The 23315-nt window shown below is 39.7% G+C and overlaps 1 protein-coding gene across 2 annotated transcripts in view; it reads right to left on the bottom strand.

The window, feature by feature from the left end:
- The window catches only part of GMDS (GDP-mannose 4,6-dehydratase), a 426883-nt gene that overhangs the window by 128350 nt on the left and 275218 nt on the right, over positions 1–23315 (bottom strand). The gene's annotated exons all lie outside the window — the stretch shown is intronic.

The following is a 23315-nucleotide window of genomic DNA, read 5'->3' as shown; positions in this document are numbered from 1 at the left end:
ACGAAACCAACCCACAGAAACAGTAAGCGATTTTCTAGCTCCTCTGTTACTTCTTACACACAGAACTGGCCTCTTAAGAATGGAAAAGTGATCTATGCAAAGAAAAAGTCAGTAGTAGACACCAGTGCCAGCTATCTATTTTAACACGTACAAATGCATACCTCACCGTTTTGGTATCCACAGTCCTCTGGTCTCCTGACTTTTGTTAAATTAGCGTCAATTAAGACGGACATTGAGGAGATAAGGTTTTAAATAACTGCTTTTATTTCCCAGAGCAAATGTTTATACAAGTAGTGCAACACCTTCTTCTTATAATTCATTTTAAGGCATTATGCAAATAGCTAGATCTAATCAAATGACAAACATGTTAGCCACATGAATAACTGCCTTTGGTCTTCCTCCTCTTTAAAATGCATGATACAGGTGGGCTTTGGTTATGCTTGTTTTATATCGGTATAATCTCACTCACTGAAAGGGAAAATAATCCTGATTTATAGCCGTATGAGTCAGGAGGGCAACAAGAACCACAATCATTTAAGCATTAAAAAAAACCCAAAACAACAAACAGAAAAGCTTTTCCTGCTAGATACAGATCACCAAGGAAGAAAGCAAGCCAAACTTATTTACCTACACACACCCCTATGGACTCATGCAATGAGATTACAGCGATTCCCTACAGTGTTACAAGACTTCCTTCTAGAGAGTCAAAAACTTTATTAGGAGAATTTAGACAGGGAAAGAAAGGAATTAAACTTCCACAATCAGTTTAGGAACTGAGCTGAATTCATTCTCGCTTATTGCAAGGTGATCTTGCGGTAGTTATTTTTTTGTCCTCAATGCTATTTTCTGAGATTATTTTTATGCCGGTGTAACCACTAATATTTTGGCCATTTTCTGCACTGCCTGGGCTCACTAAATACCATGCCTCTTAAAACAGGGATTTAAATCTTCACAGAATAAATGCATTTTATTCCTTACACTGCCCCCTCTTCCCCACCCAAGGTTTCTACTATAAATGGCTGGTTACAGCCCAATCAAGAGCATAAAAGCAATCGAATAAATAAAACTATGAAGTAAGTGTAAAATATGAGTGTCCAGACATGCAAGATGTATGCAGGTACTATGAAACTTCCACAGCTGTATGGGCCTGGAACTCATGCGGTGCCACAGGTTTAACAGGACCCGCTACCAATAAGAGTTTTATTTGCTTAATAAATTACATTCAAAAGCACAATAGTCCAGGCTCTTAGCTGTAAAATTGCTAAATATTGTCAATGACTGCTCTCTCGTTATAAATAGTAAAATAATGTACAACTCATTAGATTTTTGATTCCCTATGCAATTCTTTCTAACCATTACTCAGAAACATAAAAAGTGACTCTACATGACATTTTATAGAGGTTGTAAATTGCTATGAGGAGATGACATGGGATAAATTTGTAGGCAGGGTAAAAGGGACTCAGCCAAGCCAAATGTGTAAATTAAGAGTTCGGGCAAAGTGTGGGACTACATGAAACAATACTGAAATCGTAAAGATAGATGGATAAGGATTAACTGCAGCAAAAGAGGTTTACACTGATGGAAAAACCACTAATAGACCTCTCCAGTGAAGACAGATAAGTTAGCTGTTCCTGGTAGTATATAAAAATCATAAAATCAAATCCATTTCAAGTAACTTTAATGTCCAAAGTAAGATTAATTAAACCTGGAGAAGCACTGTACAATAGCCATCTCATTTAGATGAGCCAAAGTTGCAGGATTTTCTATTTACTTTTCAAGATGGGTTTTGGCAGCTCTACAATGATTTTACTGGACCATAGGGAAGACAAATGTTTCACTGGACAATGTTCCCAGAAAATTAAACAAATTCCTTATTTCTTTTTAAATAAAGGAACTGGTTTTTTCTTTAAAGACATATATTAATGACGGCTTTGTATCATGCATTTACATGCTTAATCAACATATGACAAAATATTTTGAAACTGCCCAACACAGGCTTGCAGAACTAATCACAGTATTTCCTTTTAGCATTAGGAAATTGGGCAGAGCAGCTTTTCCTTCACCGCATATCTCCGTTTCCTTGAGTGACACTAACATCCAGAAGATGCTGCACAGCAATTCTTGCAATCTTGCAAAACCCTGGGTGCTTTTCATAGGCTAGAATTGCCTCAGCTCCCAGGATGAAACCGTGAGCCCATGACCATTCTCCCACACCTTAATGGAGGTCAAAGTCAGCAGGAGCATACCCATGAGGTTCAAGAGGAATAGGATTTCACTTCAACAGTCGAGGCACTTAAGTCACTTGTAGTGTCAAGTGCTGAAGTTGGTGTTTTTGGTTTTCACTAGGTATTAAATTGATTTAATGAAATACAAAGCTTCAAAGCTTCCCAGAGCTGCAGCTATATTGTCTCCCATCCTTCTCACAGAGACTTTCAAAACAGAGGTTTTGCCTGCTCCATCTGTACAGTACTAAAGCCCCCTTTGCTAGGGCTGAAGTTGGCATCTCCTGTCTAAATGACTCTACATTTGCAGTGCTATACAATAAATGTGCACCTGAACACCTTGGTATATACATTTCACTGCTGGGACAGTATCTAATAAATATCTCCTTAGTAAGAAACGTGCCAATTCTTTTGGACAAAAACCATGGCAGAAAACTGGAAGATATTTGACAACCTCATTCGTAACAAAAGCCTCCAACTAATATAATTTCAGCTGTAGCAGTGTAAGAATAAAGCAAGATAAAGTTTTTAGGGAGAAGTTATAGATTTTATGAAGTCAATTGATACAGTCTCAAAAAAAATACCCCTCATATTTTCACATATACAAGCCTTCTTTCAGGTCTTGATCCGGTTCAGTTAGCGTAATAAACGGTGCTACCTCCTCCTTACAAACTATGCCTCAGCTGTGAGCTTTCAAACAAATACTCTTTCTCACACACTCTCCTCCTTTCTTAAATAGGGGGAAAATGCCTCACAACACTGCATGTTTCCCTCTGATAAATTAACAAGGCACAGGAAAAGTGCTCCCGGTGCAATCGCAGCAGCAGGGCAGTCCAGTGGCAGAACATCAGTCTGTCAGGACACTTTGTCCTATGCATAGCCCTGCCATGATGTGACCTTTGGTACCTTTCTAACCATTCCCTCTTTCATCCTTTATCTGGCCTGTCTATAACAGATTGACAGTCCTTTGGGGTAGAGTCTACTCTCCTCCTACGTATTTGTGTAGTGCCTAACACAAAGGAATCCCAATCTGCTTTTAGGACTGTGCAAACACACAACTAAAAATGCAGCTTCTTCCTCTGGGACCTTGCAATCTCAGGCAAGAGGCAACAGAGAGATGTATCAAACCGATGATAAAAGTTAACTCAGAGCTCCAAGTGTCTGTCTGAATAGCAGAAGCTGGTTTGCTTTGCAAAATATGGCTTTTACCTAACTCTGAAGGCTCTCATTAAAACTCTCTGAACTCTCCATCAGTGGTCATTTTTCTATGCTCTTTAACTGAAAATAAGCCAACTTTATGGCAGAATAAAGGGGATCCCTTCTCAGGAGACTTTTATTGCTTATGAATTTGCATAGTGGAACTCCAAAACTGAGAATGGGATATGGCCAATCTTTTTCCATTCAAGCAGCTTAGTTCCAGCATTGCCTTGTACTTTGTTGATGGTTGTTTTCATCCAATGACTCTTAGATCTTACCTTCTGAAAAAAGACTATCTTTTTGTTGTAGACATACTGTGTCCACAGACCAGAGGTCCTGGACTAGGAGACAGGTCCCAAAGTACTACCTCAACACAAAAAGTAAAAGGCAAGAGTTTATAACCAAGCTCAGTGAAATACCAACCACTTCTTGTCCGTATGTAAGTGACAGGGGAACTATATTGACTTTGTGTCATCTGAAAGTAGCCACACAAGCATTTGAATTCCCTGGGAGCTACAATGGTTATCTAAAGAAGTTTAGAAAGCCCAAGATATCTGACAAAGGAGCTCATGGGGAATGTATGACAGATTTATTCTACAGAGAAAACCTGCAAAAATATCAAGTGTGCACTGGGACATTTCCTATGCTTACACACATGCCATGAATCCCAACTGAGTCAAGGGCAGCAGTAAAGGCATTTCTGAGGGAAGAATTTTGCAACCTCCTAGTTAGCTAACTTTTTTTTTCATGTCTGAATGAATTGGGTCTTGTCACTGTAAGACCTTGAAAAATCAGAACCTTGTAGAGCTTGCTAACTGACATCTCTCTCATTCATGAAAAGTGTAATCTGCTGGGCCAGTAAAGAGCTATAAATATAATTTTTACCCTGCTTCTTTTTCAAATTCCTGGCTCCTGGCCACCTGGATTTGAATAAATCCATCACCGGAAGATTCCACATGTTTGCTATTTGAGCAAACATCTGTTGGTTAAGCTGCTGTTCCTTTGGGAGTATGGCCTGGCTGCTTCACCAGTCAGTTTGGTGGCTTGGTTTCCCTTGTATGCAAATGCACGTTATTTTCATTAGCTCACTCCTTTTCTCTCCAGCTATGGCAGAATACATATTGCATCTGACGTCAGCTGAAATGCTTGGTGCCCTTTTATTGCTCTGCTTAGCTCAGCCCTACTGTTCTTTTGGAGGATTGCTGGCTTGCTGATTATTCTACTAAGAACTTCATTGACAATGAATTCTTCTTGAAGTATTTTCTGAAGGATTTCTTTTTTTAATGGCAGGGAATGGTCTAGAACAGTAGTCTTTCTGTCAAAACAGTCACTTTTTACAATTTTTTTATTTAATTATGTGGACCCACGTACTACCCTCAGTCTACTTACATGACTGCTCAAAGGTCTTTCTTCCCTCTTCTGTTTCTCCACCTTCCTTTTTATTTCACTTGAGGCTTTTCCACCTTACTATCTTTCTGCTGCTTCCCTTACTTTCCTTATAGCTTAGCCTCTCATTAACCACCTCCCACCATCTAAAATAATTGGTAATAAAATATGTAAGAGTTGATTACAAAATCAACAGTACAAAATTTGACCATGTAGCATTGGAAGGTTAACCTTGTTAACGCCCAATACATCCATGATTATAACTCCTAAGTTACGCCACGACAAATGCGTGCTACACATGCCTTTAAAACAAATCCCAAATGAAACACACACACACATATACATACATACATATATATATACACATGTGTGTAAGACTTTTTGAGCTATGGCTTCAGGCAGTGTGCAGACCCAGGAAGACAGTGTGGAACTGGTTATAGGCTGTGCATTCATGAGTCATATCACCGGTCTAGACACCACTGCTTTAAACCCTCCTCTGAGGATTCAGCTGTCTATGAATGAGGTTAGTCTCTGTGCACAGGGCAATACTGGGCAGACACAGCACAGAGGTTTGTACTGGTTTTCCGGTAAAAGAGATAGGGTCCAGTGAGAAAATGCTAATTTTATTCTCCAGACAGATTTTGTCCTGTTTTTTATTGAACAATCCATATTTACCGTCAACATGCAGTTTCTTCCCCTACCCATTCTATCTCTTTCACATCTGCTTGCCCGTTTGAGAAATTTCTCGCGCAGAGGATTGTGACCAGGTTTCTTAGGAGGAAATACCAACACCCTGTTTCAGACAATGGATCCTCCATCTCCAATTACACAGCAGGATTTTCGGGTTTAGAAATTTGCTGGAATATTGCAAATTAGAACTGGTTTGGAAGTACTGACATTGTTTTAAGTGAAGAGAAATGAAAAAAAAATTTCTGATTTTGTCTTGATGGGGCAATGCTGGTTATTGTAATTTCAAGGCAAAAAATGATTTGTTCTTCTCAGAGCTGCTTCTATTTAATTTCAAAAAAGCAGTGATGGTCCCCTTCCGATGACATCTGGAATGGAGGAGTCCTCACAACTGGAGTCCCCGAGGGTCCTTAGACCAGCCTGCATGGGAGCAGTTACAAGATAAAGGCCAGAAGTACTGAATGCAGAATTTGCTCCATCAATCAGTTTAACAAAACAAACTCTTATTTTAGCTTGAGGAGGCCCAAACAGCAGGATTTTATCTCTGTCAAAGAACTATTTTTGTGTTTGTAAATTTTTTTGCAGTAGAAGAAAATGTGAAGGAAAGTAAATCAATTAACTTCAGTTTCCCTTTTATTTTTCCTTCTCCTTTCAAACTTTAGCTTCCGGATTTCTCAGGAGGGAGAAGCAAACCAATGAAAAAAATTCCACCAAGTATTGACTCAGGGTTCACATTTCCTCTAGCTATCAGAAGACATCTGGTAGTAGCCTGGAAAAGAAGGCTCGTGCATCCGTGTGAAGACTGAAGCAAGCATCTGAGACACGTGTGTCCTGCTCTCCGAGAAGGATGCTTCCCCACATGATTCCTCAGATTCACGGCCTAATCTGCTGTTCAGCAGCAAGGCAGCCGTATCCAACTTCAGCTTATGTCTGCTTGTCACAGTTTTCATATAAGTAGCCAACAGCTTTGGCTTTCTGGAGGCACCCCACGTTCCCTCTCCTTCATGTTAAGTTGCTTTTTGGCAAAAGGTCTTACAGCGGAGTAGAAGACAGTGCATTAACCAGACAATTAGCTGAATTCCAGAACTGACAGAGCAGGCAAAACCAAAATCAGAAGTCTCAATCACCAGCAATGCATTTTGCCAGCTGAGCTGTCCATTAAGCGGTGTGGCCACCTGGGCTAAACTGCAGCTACTGCCAGCTGGCCTTGTAATCACTTTCCCTCTGTGGGCCAGGGGCTGTGCAGCCGCAGGAACAGACAGATGGATGATAAATTGCAAAAATAATTAGAGGACCTGTTGTCCCAGCAACCGAATTTTTTCAGGCCAAATAAATGGACATTTTTCTCTTGGAAGAAAGCAAGGCAGCACCTCTGCTTCAACCTAAGAGCAAGAATCACTGGGGAAATCTCACACCCTCGCCACACGCGCGTGGTGTGAAAGGAAGCGGGGCGCACCTGTCCATCCAACACAGCGGTCTCTGTCGAGGGTGGGAAGCTCCAACGGCTGGCCTAAGGAGTCTTTTTCTAAATTTGTGCTAGGTCTTATACTGTTTTACATAAGACCACTGTGGACTTGCGAGTTGAGCAGCTTTAAACTTGTTTGGCAACACCTTCCCCCTCCACCCATTTAGGGCCAGACCCAGCAAAGCATTTCTGCTTGCCCTTCTCTTTAAAGGCTTCATACAGCTCCTTTGATCTCAGCAGACTATTCTTGTGTTTAAATGCTTTCCCAAACACAGCTGGAACAGCACCAGCTCGGCACCGATATGATCCTCCAAAGGCCGCATGGGGTGCACAAGTGTACCTTGCCTGCTGGCATTACATTAGACGGACTCCTGGTCATCCCTACCAACATCAGAAGGCATATGGAAGTCAGAAGATGAGCACCTAATTTTAAAGGCTACAGTACTAAGTGCTTAATTGGTCGCTACTCACACTACACCTTGCACTGCTGTCAGACCGCTATTTTTTTGCCTAGACTTCTTTCTTCAAAAATGCTTTGGCAGAAAAGCTTGCAGGATGGAAAGAGGATGCAGCAGCAGTGGGGCCAAACTCCTAGAATCCAAATTCCTAAAAGGTGTGTTATGGAATGAAATCTTACAATAACAAATGAGCATGGCTGCTTTAGAGATACTTCCCCACAGCTTGAAACAGAGATGTGGGAATGTCTACAGTTGTACTCAAGCTGTTTGCATGTACATTTACTAAAACTCTAATATTCATCACTCGGCAGAAATTGGGCTGGTAGTAAAGCAAATATTTCAAGACAAGATTTATGCCCAAATCTGCTTCTACTTAAATTGTTTCTAAAATATGAGTTCATTCACCATGCGCCTAAAGCAAGGACCAAAATGAAACAGCTGGTGCATAGACCAGAAGAGAGAAGCACATGCTCGATGAGATGTGCTGTATCAGCACTCTTTCACATATGACTCTGCATTAGCCAGCGCTTTGCCGCAGACCTGACATCAGTGGTGTAAATTCAGGTTGCTCCTGCTCCTCTGATTTCATTAGAAGATGAGACAGGAGGCCAGAGAGCACAGGAGGAAGGTATCACCGTCAGCCCCTCCTGCCACTGGAGCATAGCAGAGAATTCAGGCCAGAAAGATTGATACGCATTGCAAAATGACAGACTTGCTCGTGCTTCCAGCTGAAATGGATGTGAATGATTTCATCCCCAACAAGCCTTGTTCACTCAAAACAAGCAGAAATCACCTCATAACTCCCTCGCGGTGGTAAGATTTACAAAAGAGACATAAAACCCACATATGGTGCCAGGTTCTTATTCATTTAGGCAAGACTTAAAGCCGGCAAATGGTCCCAGCAAGTTCATGGGGCTGCTTGCAGAGCAAGGCACACCACTGGACAAGGAACTTGTTTCACTTCTCGCCTTAAATTCTCTTGCACTGTTTGGTTATGCACAGCACCCCTCCACATGCACGCTGGTGGTAAATCACTAGCCGATTCATCAGATGTGCATGCCTTTCTACTATCTTTTATAATTATTCTTCTCATAACATCCACCACCAACAAAGTTTTTCCAGGTTACAAGTTAACCACCTGCTGAGTGACCAAAATGCTAGCCCAAAACTTCAAACACATTCCATTACTTTCATATGTGAGTAATTTTATGCTCAGGAATAATGTCACATGAGTCATAATATCCTTTGAATTCACTGTCTGAAGGATCAGAGCCCAGAAGTATCCTCAAGTTCACCAGTTGCCATGTTTTCCTCTCAAAGAAGGGAAAAAACAAAACAAAAAAAAAAAGAATGCACTGCCTGTTTGCTGTTTTCATGAGGTAAGATGGCCAGAAATACTGGGATTTTTATATTTGACATATAAGTCATAACTAGAAAAATCTACCTTGTACTTGGAAATTTTTCCCCTTGTTTATATGGATAAAAAGTCAAAGAGCAAATCTGATTGTTTTTCTTTAGCAACATAAAACTCAACTCAGATTCATGCATTAACACAGAAGCAATTTTTCAAAATAATTCAGGCAAGCATTTAACTTATAAATTATAAGTTATTTTTGAATTCTAATGGGAAAACTTTAATACAATCATGATATAAAACACTGGAAAATATGCATGCTTGTAACAATCTTTATTTATTTATTTTTTGATTTCCTGTAACTTATTTGAGAAGCTGGAATAGATCTTGCCCTATCTAAACTCACAGTAGATGTAGCTGCTACTTCCTTCTAAAGAATTACTCTGCTGGTAGGTATCTTCTCTAAATATATAAATATTTGGTGTTATTTCCAGATTCTTACTAATACAAGTTGTACTGCACATTTCTGAGCAGTAGTGAGAAGCTTCAGTTAATGGGGAAAAAAAAATAATTAGTATTGTTCATGTGAGAAAACAATTCCAGCATGACCTGCCCTGGCTCCGATTCAAAGTAAGTCTTCAAACATGCAGCCAAGTACAAGCACAGATGTTGCTGTAAATAGGAAAGGGGGTAGGCTACCCCCTGAGAAATGAGTAAACTCTGCATTGCCCAAAATTAGAAGCACATGGACTCCCTTCAACCTGCATTCGCCCTGATCTACACCATTGCAAATATAGAAGCTGGCTACCTGAGCCTGTAAGCCAGCCAAGCTGGCCAGCAGACCATCATCAGAAAGCATCAAGGTTTAGTGATGCAGTCACAAGGACAGCCTGTGCTACAGAAACCACATGCTATTTGTAGTTAAAATGACTACACAGCAGCCATTCCTTGCAAAAGTTATCCTGCTCCTGGCACAATTATGCTGTTAGCTGGAACAAAGATATGACTTAAGTTCATTAGCCACACATTCTTTGCAGTATCTCCTTGACAAGTAGTAATGACAATATTAATCGTTATAATTAACATCCAAAGCAGTCTCCTAAATCAATACAGGGATACACCTCACTGCTTAGTCCAAATAGGTCTGGACTTCTTCAAATAGAGAGGAGTTGAAAAAAATCTACTTCTTCGTAATGTGTAATACCTTGAACCAAAATAGCTTTCCTTAAAAATTTGTTTTCTCCTCTTTCACCACAAAATGCACGACACAATTTGACAAAAGGAAGACTCCCCCGCCCAGTGTAACAACTTGCTATTCCAATCTTCTGAGCCAAGGTGCAAGTGGGCCTGCCAGGGATGAGAAAACAAATTGCTAATTCTAATACTCTTGAAACAATAATTTTTCTAATTTCATTTCCAAACTTAATTAAATATTTTAAGAGATACACACTTCTAAATTCAACACAAAATAAACGCATTTGAGCAATGTTCCTTGCATACTGGCTGAAGACTCTGCAAGAGGCAATGCACTTCAGAGAGAAGCTATGTTTACTCTGACACTGGCAATTGAAACAATATCCAAACCCCATGATAATTACAAAGGAAAGTTCATTGCAGGCATTTTATTTGTAGTATAACTGCCTAACAGCTTCTGCCTGGTTTTGGATAAAGTTGTTACAGCCCGACATTTACCAATAGCCCCAGAAGGAACAGCCTAATCAACCCTAATACTCAGCTGTGCCATCAGCTTTGTGTCTGAAAGGGATGACATTCCTGTCCAGCAGATTCTTCCAAAACTTTTATAGCAGGCCAGAGGTTCAAGTCTGACACCAACCAATAACTAGACAGTTGTATGAGACAGACTGCAAGTTGTTTACGATGATGCTAACACCCACTGGCCCAAACACACACCAAGTTCTAGAGGAGGCACAAGCAAGGAGGTTTAAAGTCATGCCTGTGGTAAAGCTGAAGAAAGGCAGCACACCAAACACTTCCCATTTCTCAGGGCATTTGTCTCTGAGGCAGAATCCACCCTCATGTTAACGAATGTACCCTTTAAAAGGCTGAATAAAAATGTTGGTATCACTCATTCCAGATGTAAGACAACACTAACATGCCAATTACGTGATGCAAGCCCGACTGACCTTTTAAGAAATGCTGGGAGGACAGGGGATGACTAAATGCCTATCTAGCATTCTTTCCCTTAAAGCTAAAAAAAGACCTTCTGATAGAAACTAACTTCTGATTAAATTTAAGAATCAGCTGCAGCCACTCTTTACCTAAGAGAAAAACCAAGGTGTATTTGGAAATAACATAATTTGCCTAGATGTAGCACTTCAGTGCTGCCAGTTCCCATGGTTTTCCTAAACTGAATGATTCCTCTATAAAGCTTTCCCAAACGCAACATCCTCAGAAGTTTGTATACATTTCTGGGTTTTAATCAGTGCATTGCTGGATCAATTTTATGTGTTTAATACTCGTTACATTCAATGCTACTTTTTTCTGACTTCTAAGGCAGACTAACCCCCAAACACAGACAAGAACATGACTTCATAGGTGACTAGCAGGCTAAATTAACAGATGAGAGAGAGCAGCAGAACATACAATCAACTGATTATCAAATTAAATCAAGTTGTCTTGCTTTTCCCAAAATTCAGGCTTTGATAGGCTTAGCGTTAGCGCTGATAAGCATCTGCATTAAGAAGTGTCTTTAAATAAATAGCTGTAGTACCCCTCTAGTACATCTCTGACTACCTCCAGTCCAGGCATTGTGCCCTGTGCAGCCTTTATTGGTTATGAGCTGCACCGTCAATACCCTAGTTGGAGCTTTATCAGTTGCTTCTAGCAAATATCCTGTGCGTAACACTGACATGCAATTTTAATTTCAACACTATTTGCAGACTGGGTCCATAATGAATGAATAGCTAAATTTAAAATATATTTTCTGTTGTTCTGTTGATACTAAAAAAACTGAAGGTGGAAGGGAAGAACCTCCCTCTGTGCTCCAGAACCCAGGCTTAATGCTCTCATATCATATGATCCACTAACGCTCATAGTAGATAATTATGACTTAAAAAAAAAAAGAAATACTTTCATGCATATATGCTAGCATGTAACTGTTTTACACAAAATGCAACAGTGCCAGGAATAAAAAGTAACTGTGATTTAAAAATTTAAATTATCTGCTGGAGCTGGGGCAGAGATTTGCACACAGGTAGTACAAATGAAAATGCAAGACTGTTGATTTCTATCTTAGCAACAAGCAATGGAAGAAGAAAGAATGTTGAGATCAAACTGTGTAAGAACTTTTCTTTTTCTTCCACTTTGGTCTCAGAGGATGAAAAGAGCTTTTTGTGACCACCTAGAAAACTCCCTTTTTTGCAGACATGTTACAAATACTACTGATGACTGTCCTGTAGCTGCTACTCTGCCCTTGTCTCCTTCATTTATTGTTTGTCTGAGTGTACTTGTGTTTTCATTCCTTGCTTGTAAACTTTCTGGAGTGTATTTGTCCTTTTGTGCTGAGTTTAACAGTGCAAATAACGGAATTCTGGTCCAAGAATGGGTTCCCAGTACAACTGCAAAACAAATAATAAATTAGGCTGGCTGACTAGAATAGTGATCTGAACAAAGTTATCTCAATGTCCAGGATGTGGCCCATCAAATGTAATGCAAAATGAGATAGGATGTGTTATTCTACTGTCCTTCACAGTAAATTATTTCTCTACCCTCCACTAAAAAATGGCTTTAACTTGGTGTCTCAGAAACCTTAGAGATTATCCAGGTAAGTTATGCAGGAAAAATCCAGATTAAATACTTTGAAAGTTAAAAATTTTGCAGTTTATAGAAAAATAACAAATATGAATGAGAGGGGCCTTTTGAAGTACAGCCCTGTTTTTCAAAAATGTATGCCCCAGGGGATCTCCAACATTACATTTTCCCTGACAGAGCCAAACTTTACACGTAGTCAGAACACGGTGGATCAGACATGATGGGGATGAGGCTCGTAACAGCCGCAGTAGTAATGGGAACTTGATGATCAGGCTGGGAAAATGGATGGAGTAACAGGGAGAGAGGGAGGATATGGAGAAGATGCAGCAGGAAAAGAACTATATATTTTTGATAAAAACGAAAAAAAGTCAGACTTTATAGACCATAAGAGACTTTGTGAGAAAGTAGAAAAGGTAATTGTTCACATTCCAAACATTTTGATATATAAACTGTGCAACCATTGCCCATGAATAGCCCAGCTGTTAACAATTTTTATTTTTTTTTTCCAAGATAATAATTAAGCTTCATGCCAAGCAACTTTTCTCCAAATGAATGACAGTCTGAAAGTCTGGTCAAAACATAACTGTGACATAATAAGTTTTTAAAGAGCGCAAGTGACTCTGAAAAGATCCCAGTCTGGGTTTGAAAGAAGACCCAGTTTATAACCCAATTAGGAAGAAAGCACTTTCAGGCTTTCACTCTAGTGGAATTCTCAGAGAGACTCCCAAAAAAGCCAGTCCTGCACACACATCTGTTTCCAGTGTGATGCTGGTATGCAAACTATTGTCTATTGGAAGTGTGTTGTGGTAACGTTTGCCAGGGTTAAAGACTGGGTCAATTTGATCAAGAAGCTAAAATTAGCTTCTGTGTGTTTTCCTGAAAAGAAAAAAAAAAAAAAATACTGTAAAGCTCTTTGTTTTCCTTCAAGTCTTGTTCTCAGATTTCAGTTCGGCTGTGTGAACTACCATAAGGCAGACAGTTCCAAAACCTACTTCTTCCTTTCTTCCTTACTTGTCCTTTTTAATTGATGCAACAAACCCTGCAGCCATTAGCTTCTGCAGAACTGAGCAGTCTGATTCCATGTTTCATTCATCACTAGAGTTTAAAACTCACTAAGGCACTCAAAATCCCTACAGTAAGATGGATGCTAGGAAAAAAAACTGTCAAGTGAAACTAAAACAAACAGAGTAATTTTAGCTACTAACACAATTTAGAAAAAATCCTCTTACATTTCTGACAATAATAAAATTTCACATTTCTGGAAATGCTTTAGTCCTTTGCCTTTCAGTCACATGCACCTTTAACTATCCGTCACTTGTATCTGCTGTATTGCAGTCATATACACAGGAACATTTTTATGTCTATTTTCATAAGAAACACAACAGCTAATTTATTCTTAAAGCACTTAATTAAAGGAAACTTCTTTATATGGAAATATTTACTAAATTAAATGCTGGTAACACTGTGCCTGTTTATGAAAGCTTTTAATTAAAAATATTTACATTACTAAATAGTGGAAAAAATATTTTTTAAAAAATCAAACTAAAATTGTACCTGTCATAGACCATTGGGTTCCATCCTCACTGACCTCAGAATAGCAGGTTCAGTTTGGGAAGAGGATCCCCCTTCCCCAGAAAGTAAGAAAAACCATGAAGGAAAAATAATCTCCACACATTTTGCTTACGTCCACTCTCTAAGGGATGTTCCTACAATGGAGGCAACTGAATGTGCATTTTAAAGCATTATAAAAACAAGATGTAAGGATGGGAACATAGAGCAGAATAAAGAGAGCCCAGAAAAAAATGTCAGCAAAGGATCTGGTCCTGCAAATAATGTCACATGAATACTGTGATAACTATGAATAATCCCAAGTACTCCAGTGGGAACTACTTTACATGTGTAAATCTTTTTAAGTTTGGTGCATCAACACATAGAATATAACAGTAAAGAGTTCCTGTAGATACTTACTTATTGGTTGGAATTTCTGTAAATGAGGAGACAAAAACTTGATTCATTAAGATATATCATCTTAGAACAATTGCTTTTTAAACTGGTCTGAATTTTGTCAATATTGATGGCCACAAAGGCCCGGGATACCATGCTTACACCATCAGAAAAATCAAAGAGTTATTACATTGGCTCTGGGAAATAAAGAAATAACTGGAAATGTATTTTGTTTCAGCTACACTGTACAAAGTAGTCTGAGACCAACACTGTTTCTTTGCTGCGGATTCTTTCCCATTCACAGAAATCTCCCTTCTTTTACTAAAGACTAGCTAATCTTTTCACAGTTACAAATTGATAGGTTCTTATAAGGCAGTGTGGAATAAGTGGAAAGTAATTTTAGATTTCATTTGCTAACTTCGCACTAAAATGGCAAAATTAGGAAAATGCTAGCTTGATGTATTGTCAGTGCCCAAAAAGCTACCTTGAATTTAATGAATGCATTTTCTGTTTAATCAGCTATAGATGCAGGACCAAAACAAAGTTAGCTGAGCAGGAGAGAGGTCTTTTTGAAGACTGCTTATCAGTAAGTCTTTGATTGTCTTAGATTTTGCATTTTGCAACATTGGCCTACCTCTCTTGCTCCAAGTACAGACTTGTCCTCATAATACGCAAGAGTATTTCTGTAAGATTTCCTATAGTCCTTGAAAATTTGCAGGAAGTCTGTCTTTAAAGACAGTGAAAGGTTAATAGGCAAGAAGTTAACATCTATATTTTCTTGCTTTTCAAACTGTATATGCTATGTTTTCTTAATTTTTAATCTTTTATTCTATTTTACTATATTTGCTTACTTTTTAATCTTTCATTCTACTTTATGCACATCTAAATATAGTGTACCTATGTGATATATGTGATACATTATGTATATTAGTGTCATCATCCCTGAAAAAAAAAACCCAGACGCACACAGATACTGAAGTTTCAGACCTATTCCAATACACTGGACTGTGAAAATTTTACTGGTATCAGCAATAAGGATTCTACATCTCATTATTGCATTTCTGCTGTTTCTCCCTCCACATCACCCCCCCACCCCCCAATAGTTTACTTTTCTGTTCAAGTCTTTTTGTGGTAGTATTTTACGGTGTATCTCCCTCTGTTTCTTAGATAGGAGTTACACTCTCTGGAGGCAGTCATGTAAAGTCACAATATTCCTAGTAAAACCAAAGGCCATGCTCGCTTAAGAGCTTGAAGCATCTGGCTCTACATGAAACGCTTTCATGCAGTTTTCCCATGGGGTCTTTGGGCCACAGATTGTAGCTGAGGGGAACATCTTGGGAAACAGAAATACAGGCAGCTTTTTTGCTTTCCTGGGAATGTTCACCATGTCCCTGGTTTTATTGGAGATAAGCCTATGAAAGTTAAGAGAGACTGAGGAATTCTGCACTACAGCGAGTTCAACTACATGCAAATGTCTATCTGGATATATAGCAACATCTTTCAATTTCCCAGTCTTCAACTGAAGATACACTTCAAGCAAGAGACTGAACTTTGTTCGTCCTTTCTATGCCTTGGCCTGGCCCAGGAAAAAAATCCTGAAAAATACATTATGCGTAACATCAGTGACCTTTAGAATTACTTTTAGGAAAAGAGGAGTCCATCTTTATTGAGATGAAACCAGGGTATAGCACTGATGGAAAACTAGAAACCAGATGCACTCTTCCACACTGGGAAATGAGTTTGTGCACATAAGTGACAGACATCCTATTTTCCAACACAGTCTCAGTTTATCTATCTACCTTCAGCTGGAGCAAGGAAATCAGGGGACTCACCTGTTTCTTCCATAGATCTCATCACTTCAGGTCATCTCAAGACCTTTACTACTTCCCTCCAGGGACTGAAATTGCATTCTAGGAAAGGGACAAGAGTCAGCTGCAGGCACCCAGAGCACTCCCTGGTTGCTTGGAGAGGACACTACATCCCACAGCACAACTCAAGTGCTGCAGCTGCACAGCAAAACCAACGTCATGGGCTTCGTTGGCTTAAATTCCTGCAGCTGGCTCTCAGGTGCCTTCTGGCTGTAGACCCTGTGGTTCATCAGTCCTGAGAAGTACGCCACACCAATGAGTTTCCAAGGTTAACCATGATCTTTATGCAAATTTTTCAGGACGAGCTTTTCCTCTAGATGCAACAAATCACGTAATTGGAGATTAAAGGCTTGATTACCATTTGTGACTACCATTTTTTTGTATCTACAGAACAGGGAAGTAAAAAGAAACCTTGAAACAAGACCAAAACCTTTGCTACTTCTTCCAACTGTACTAGGTTGCCTCAGAAAAGCTTATCGATACATCAAGACCTTGTCTAAGCTTAAGTTAGTGTTTTAGGTTAGACATTCCCTCATGCTTTGCCCTGCATGTCATTATACATGTGCCTCTTTTCCAGCTACTGGGGAGTATGCAGCTATTATTTGCTTTGGATAAGATACCTTATTATTGTGCATTTCTCATTGTGTGTAATGCCCTGTTATTAAGGTAATTTGAAGCAGCCACGTGCAGAGTAACAGGGGAAATCTCTCTCAGTCATATGCCTCATCCTATGGGCACAATTGTGTTCACATTATTCAAAGCTGACTATTATGTTACTACAGAAATGTTCTTGTTCAAGTGAAATTCAGTATTTTTTCTTAAAACAGGCAGGTTATTAAAAGACAGCGTCTTAACTGCAGGATTGGCTCTCGTATATAAATACTAAAAGGAAGGAGGGGAAACAAATAAAGTTTGCTAAATTAGATTTTTTGTATTTAGCCGAACTAAAACACAGTAGAGCACCAAAGGGAAAGCTAACATAAAACCTGCCGAACAGCTTCTGTAATAACACCATTTGATGAGAGCTTCAGAAAAAAACATTCTGGGAAAACATTAGGTGTGCCTGCAACACCCCCCTCTCAAAAAAAACCCACAAAAAACCCCACCACAAAACCCAACCAAACCCCAAAAAACAAACACAAAACAAAACCAAAAACAAACAAAAAAGCCAGAAGAGAAGTTATCATTTTCTACAGAAGAAGAATTAACATTTGCTGTCTCCGCAGCCACAGTACGGATCGCCCATCCACGCCGCAAAGCGCAAGGGCCACACAAGGAAGGAAGTCTTCAGCTACTGAAGATCATTAGCAGCAGCGAGGGAGGCCGCTGTCGGTCGCTTTGGACTAGTTTCTCTGGATCCTCGTACAAAGGACGGAAAATTATCGGCGCCACCAGGCCTCTGCCCAGGCCATCCTACAGCTGAACACATGAAACGCTATGCCATGAGAATGAATGCCCGGGAAGAAGCCGAGGGGTGGTTTGAGCCCCTGCATCCATTAATCACCCTGAATGTGGTCTCATGCTGGGATTCACAGCCAAGGCAGCCAGCAAGGTTGACTCCTCTGAGAAGGGGAGGCGTCAGAATAACATTAGAAGCATCAAATGTCCTCCCTTACCCTGGTATGGAAAGCTCATCTAGGAGGTGTCAGGATAAAACATGAGAGCTGCAGTTGTACTTAGAGACATGAAGGAGTGATTCACTGTTCCATGGCACAAGTGGAGGAGGAGGCTGCAATAAAAACTTTTACAAGGTGAGATCTAAACCCTGAACGCAGTGCAGGATTACAAAGCCTTTTTTGTCTTTTCTCAGTTTCTTTTTTTTTTTTTTTCCTGAGAGAGCTGACTGTGTTGTAATTAAACTGTAAATTTCTTGAAACTAGAGCACAAGCTATTATGTTCCTGACACACCTGCTTTATGAATGTTACCCACACACTCACATGCATTTTTGTTGACCTGTACTCTTTTAAGAAGGAATCCAAAAGACTTAAGCAGGAAAAGTATGCTGCAAACTGCTACCCGTAAACGGCCACCTTTTAATTATTAAGGAAGATAACAAAAAAGATGGAATGAAATGAACAAAGTAGCATCTCCTTCATGTCTCCTGGGGAAAAAAAGCCAACAACTAAACCCTTGGTAAAGATGCACTTCTGAGAAAAATAAACTATTCAGATTTTATAAATATTAAAGTATAACTGTGCTGATATATTAAATCTTTATAAATATACATTAATTACCATTTCTTGTCTGATTAATTTTTTGAAGGTATTCATAATGGTACTCAAAATTTAATGGGTCAAGGCAGAAATATGTCTGCCTGACAAGACCTGATGAGCCAAAAATAACACATTAATATTTCACATACATATTCTATTCAATCACAAATTAAGTCATTTAATGACAGCTAAAAATCAGAGGAAATCATCACAAAATGACAAATTACACAATTAAAGCACTAAATTTTCACAGAAAAACAGAACCACCAGAGAAGTAAAAAAACTTTTCCTGTGACCTGAACATGCTCACTTGTCCAGCAAATTCAGGATTATTTCTTATTTCTGCTATCCAAGCAATTCCAAGTTTCAGCCAATTCTGTCTTGCCCAAATCTAATAGAAATCTACCACGAAGCCAGACCTAACTCCCTGACACCCACTTAAAAACTCAAAGCTAAAATATGCTGAGATTCTACTTTGAACACTATTACAAGCAGGAGTGTTTAATTGACAAGACAATACTGCCTTTAGGACTGCATCACACCATTCTGTACCTCACTGAGGTGCAGAATAGCTTAGGGCGCTCTACAGTGTTCATTACAATTAAAAAAAACCAAAATAAAAAGAAAGAGCGAGAAAAAGCTCATATTCAGCACATGTATGCATGCCATGTTCTCCAAGATATGTACTGTATCTACTTTTGGCTTTACTGCCATGTCACTCGAATAGAATATCTTCTTTTATGCAAGATGTTCCTAAGTCTGTTTGCCCTGCTTAGCTAACTTTCCAAAATCTTGGTTACAAACAATTATATTAATCTTTTTCAGGTAATCTCACATAGATTTAGAAATAGAATTTCATATGCAAGTGCTGAAACAAAGTCAGGCCCTGAAAAATTCACAGGTGTTGAACACCTTACTCATGGTGGAAGCTGGGAAGGATCACTTACAAGGTTGCCTTGTTCCTATGCTCTTTTCCCAAGCTGTCATTATTGGCAACTGACAGTGACAGGGTGTTTAGCAAGATGAAATTCTGGTTTGAGCTAGCATGGCAGTTCCTATGAATAGTTAATACACTGTTGAAAGTTCAGTATTTTCATACTAGTTACTCTCAAGATTTCCCTGTAATCCTCTGTGATGGCACATTTCTCTAATCCTTCTCACTCCATCTGTAGACCAGCTGGAGTCTTAACCTGATACATCCCTGGTCTGATGTTTCTTTAGCATATATATAAACTGACTTGCACACAAAACTTTTGCTGACTATTTTAGTTCACCTCTCTGTATTTTCCATCTGGAGGGGAAAGCACTGGCACTTCACGTCTGTCACTTTGCTGGTCTTCGTTCAAACAGGTTGCCAGAAGAATGCTCTGGAAGCTAAATGACTGACTTTGTGGTGAGTCTTGCTCCTGCCTCCCAATAGAAAGCAAACTCCCTCTCTCTCTCTCTCTCTGACTCTTTGTGTTTCCTTCCTGTTTCCACTTCATGTTTTAAGTAAGAACATGCCAACCTTTTCAAGCGGTTACTTGCTGTGGTGCCAGGACCAAGAAGAGGTAGAGGGACAAAGCACAGAAAACCTGGTTGATGAGTAAAGATACGGGTCCCAGATGAGCTCCTCTAGAAAGAAAACACTACTTTGGGTGATTTAGGACACCTGCTGTCCCAAAGCCCCAAACCTGTTCCCAGGGACTGTAAGGACCCAGGCTCAGCTAATGACAGAATCTTTATCCCACTTCTAAGCAGTAATTAAGCACCCTGCAACAACCAAAAAGAATGAAGTGCAAGGAAAGCCTGAGATAAATAGGAATTTTAACAAGATGGAGAAAATTCAGACCGAGATTGAAGTGGTATGGATTGCAGGACTGACATCCTGACAGAAGGGAACAAACAATTCTAGAATTATTTAATTCTTTTAAAAATAGGACCAAGACAGAGACACACTGACACATTTTCAGACTTCAGAGTCTGTCTTTGGGTGTGATTGCTCTTCCCTAACTTTCTGGGCTTTGTCCCTGAAGACCTTTAAAAGTTGGAGAACTGTCCTCAAATACATGTCTGAGCTTTAAATGACAAAGAGTTTCAGAAAAGGTTCTTGGCCTCAAGACATTTTCAGCTGGAATTTGGCAGCTATCAGAGCATAACATACGCTACATCTGTTGAGGGAAGTTTTCAAATGAATAGATGTAAAAATGGTAGTGTGGAAAAAAAGCAAAGCTAACGCAATACTGATCATCTGGCCCCTACATGATGACAGTATTATGTATTTTAAGTTTACGAGCCATACAAATACTATTACATATTTTAAAACATGCTAAAAAATGAAAGTAATTACTCTATGATGGTGACAGTTTATTGTTTGCAGGTGTACAGCACCGGAGGGTCTGGCTCTCTGGATTACAAGTGACAGCACTGGCAGATACAGACAGCTGTCACTCATCTTGCTAAACCAGAGAAGTAACCCAGAGGTGATGCCATGAAGATGATGTAACAACCAGAACTGAAACGCACAGGTGTAGTCTGGAGAGTAGATGCACAGGAATCCAAAGCTCTAGGAAATATCTTAAAAAAAAATTATTTTTTTTGGCCACTCTTGAAAGGATTTAGCCACAGGAAACACAATTGCTCTGCCTGGTATTGTCTGGATTCCTATGTAAGCTATCAGGTTACAGTCAGAAATTACTAGGCAAGTGGCATGTAAAGGCTGTGCTGTCACAGCCTAGAAAGGTGTCACTGTCCCACAGCTCACAGAACTTCCACGAAGCATGAAGAGCAACAATTCTCTCTGTGAAGTCCACTCTTGCAACAATTTGTCCTGTGAGCAACAGAATTTATGATGTCTGTCTCCTCACAGGTTTGTATTTTTTTAAGGTCCTTCCCCATCTCAGTGGCTTCCTCACTCCTCCAACAGCTCCTGCTCTTCTTGTGTTCCCTAGAGCCTCTTCCCAGTCAAGAGACAGCATCTGCCAGAGCCAGGCGAGAGCATACGTGTGCCTCTCTGACCAGACAACTCCTGTTAAACAGAATGGACAACAGCAAAATTGTACTTGCCAATCCCTCAGTGAGGCATTCATTTCAGGTCTCCCTTCCCCAGCCACTGATTTTCAGACTTAAAGAAAATTAATTACCTGCGAGACTCTCATTTGAAATTGTCTAGCAGGTTCAAAAGCCCCCAGGGAAGAGGAAGGCACAGAAAAACAGTGTGATTGCCTAAGCCTTGTTTCCTTAGGAAACTAGCCTAAACACACATTCAAATGAGAAATACCAACTGTAGGCTTCCTCTGGTCTGGTCCCTTAATCAGCAAACATTAATACTTACATGGAAACAGAGGGGAGTATAAAGAAGTTAATTTCCAGGGAAGGTTTTCCCCTTAAGGTATCACTACTGTTCTTGGCCTCTTTGACTAACATCAACGTTGCTACATGCTGAAAAAAGGTCTCGCTTACAGCACACTTAAGACAACACACTCTCAAAATGGCTGGAAAGGTAACTGGCAGATCTGGGTGAGAAAACACCATCTTGTTCCTAATAATCTTCCTGCAATGTTAACACTTTCCCGCCTCACACCAGTATGAACCCAAGCCTTTTGAAGTTGAGAGAGGGAAGCCAAAACATAGCAGTGGCCCCAGGAGACACCTATCCCAGAACCACCTGTTGCTCAACGTGTAGAAAGCCCTTACCCATCTTTTAAATCCCTAGTCCACTGAAAACACATCAGGAGCTTGCAACTTAGTCCTTTAGAAGTGTCCTTTAAACATCTTAGTGGTTATTTCTAGGTTGTTCCCATGCATCTTTTTTGTTGGAGTTGTGATACCTTTGTATAAATATTTTCATACGTTTGGACCAAAGAGCATACAGCAATACAGACCACAGCGCAGAAGTTTCAGCTGGCATGTGGGAGACCGGGGTGAAGTTGTTGCTTGCAAAATGATTCCTATGGAATAGATCTGCAAAGACCCAGTTTAGAATATCCAGTGATATTGTAAAATACACTGCTGTAACGTGGGATTGAATTGGTAGGTCACTGGTCTAAGATTGGCAGTGCTGGTAGAGGTAACGATGCCTTGAACCTGTTTTTTTGACTGCCACTGAAATTACTACGCTCCTGCAAACATTTGATTTAAATAAAACATTTTTTTTTTCTGTGATAAAATATTTTGTCAGAAAAATCCCAAACCAATCTAGTAACTGGAAATCGTAACACAAGCCAATGCCTTCTCACCCTAGGGGTAAGGGTAACACTTCTTCAGCACTCCCATGCTCCCCAGGGCAGCGTTAGAGGAAAAAGTCCAAGATGCAATTTGATTCTGCCGGGGCTGAGTGCTGTACCAGTAGCAGACCACTCTGCTGGCTCCAAATTTAAATTACTATTTAAATAAATTACAGAAATTGAAAATAAACTTTAGAAGTTAGAGATTAACATCATCTTATCAGGTAACGAGGAAAAGCATGTGCCATTTTTGCCCTAATAGGAATGCACCCGTCACATTACTCAGTTTTAACACACACAGAAACCAGAAACAGATTTGCCATCAAATGCCCTTTCTGAACCAACCAAAATAATACTCTTCTTTCACTGACATGAAATGATGGGAGGAGGGATGATTTGAAGTGGGGCCAGGGAAAAGGGAGTCATTAAAGTCCTTGTATAAACTCATGTTTTTTCACTGAACTTTGTAAATTTCATCTTCTTTCTCCCATAAATTTCTATTGACTCTACTTGTAAACCCCTCATTTCCACTGCAGCCATGCTT

Source organism: Falco cherrug, chromosome 3 (genome assembly GCF_023634085.1).
Source record: "Falco cherrug isolate bFalChe1 chromosome 3, bFalChe1.pri, whole genome shotgun sequence".
In the NCBI taxonomy this organism is placed as follows: Eukaryota; Metazoa; Chordata; class Aves; order Falconiformes; family Falconidae; genus Falco; species Falco cherrug.
Note: the sequence above shows the minus strand (reverse complement) of the source record. Positions and strands in the feature narration are given on the sequence as shown.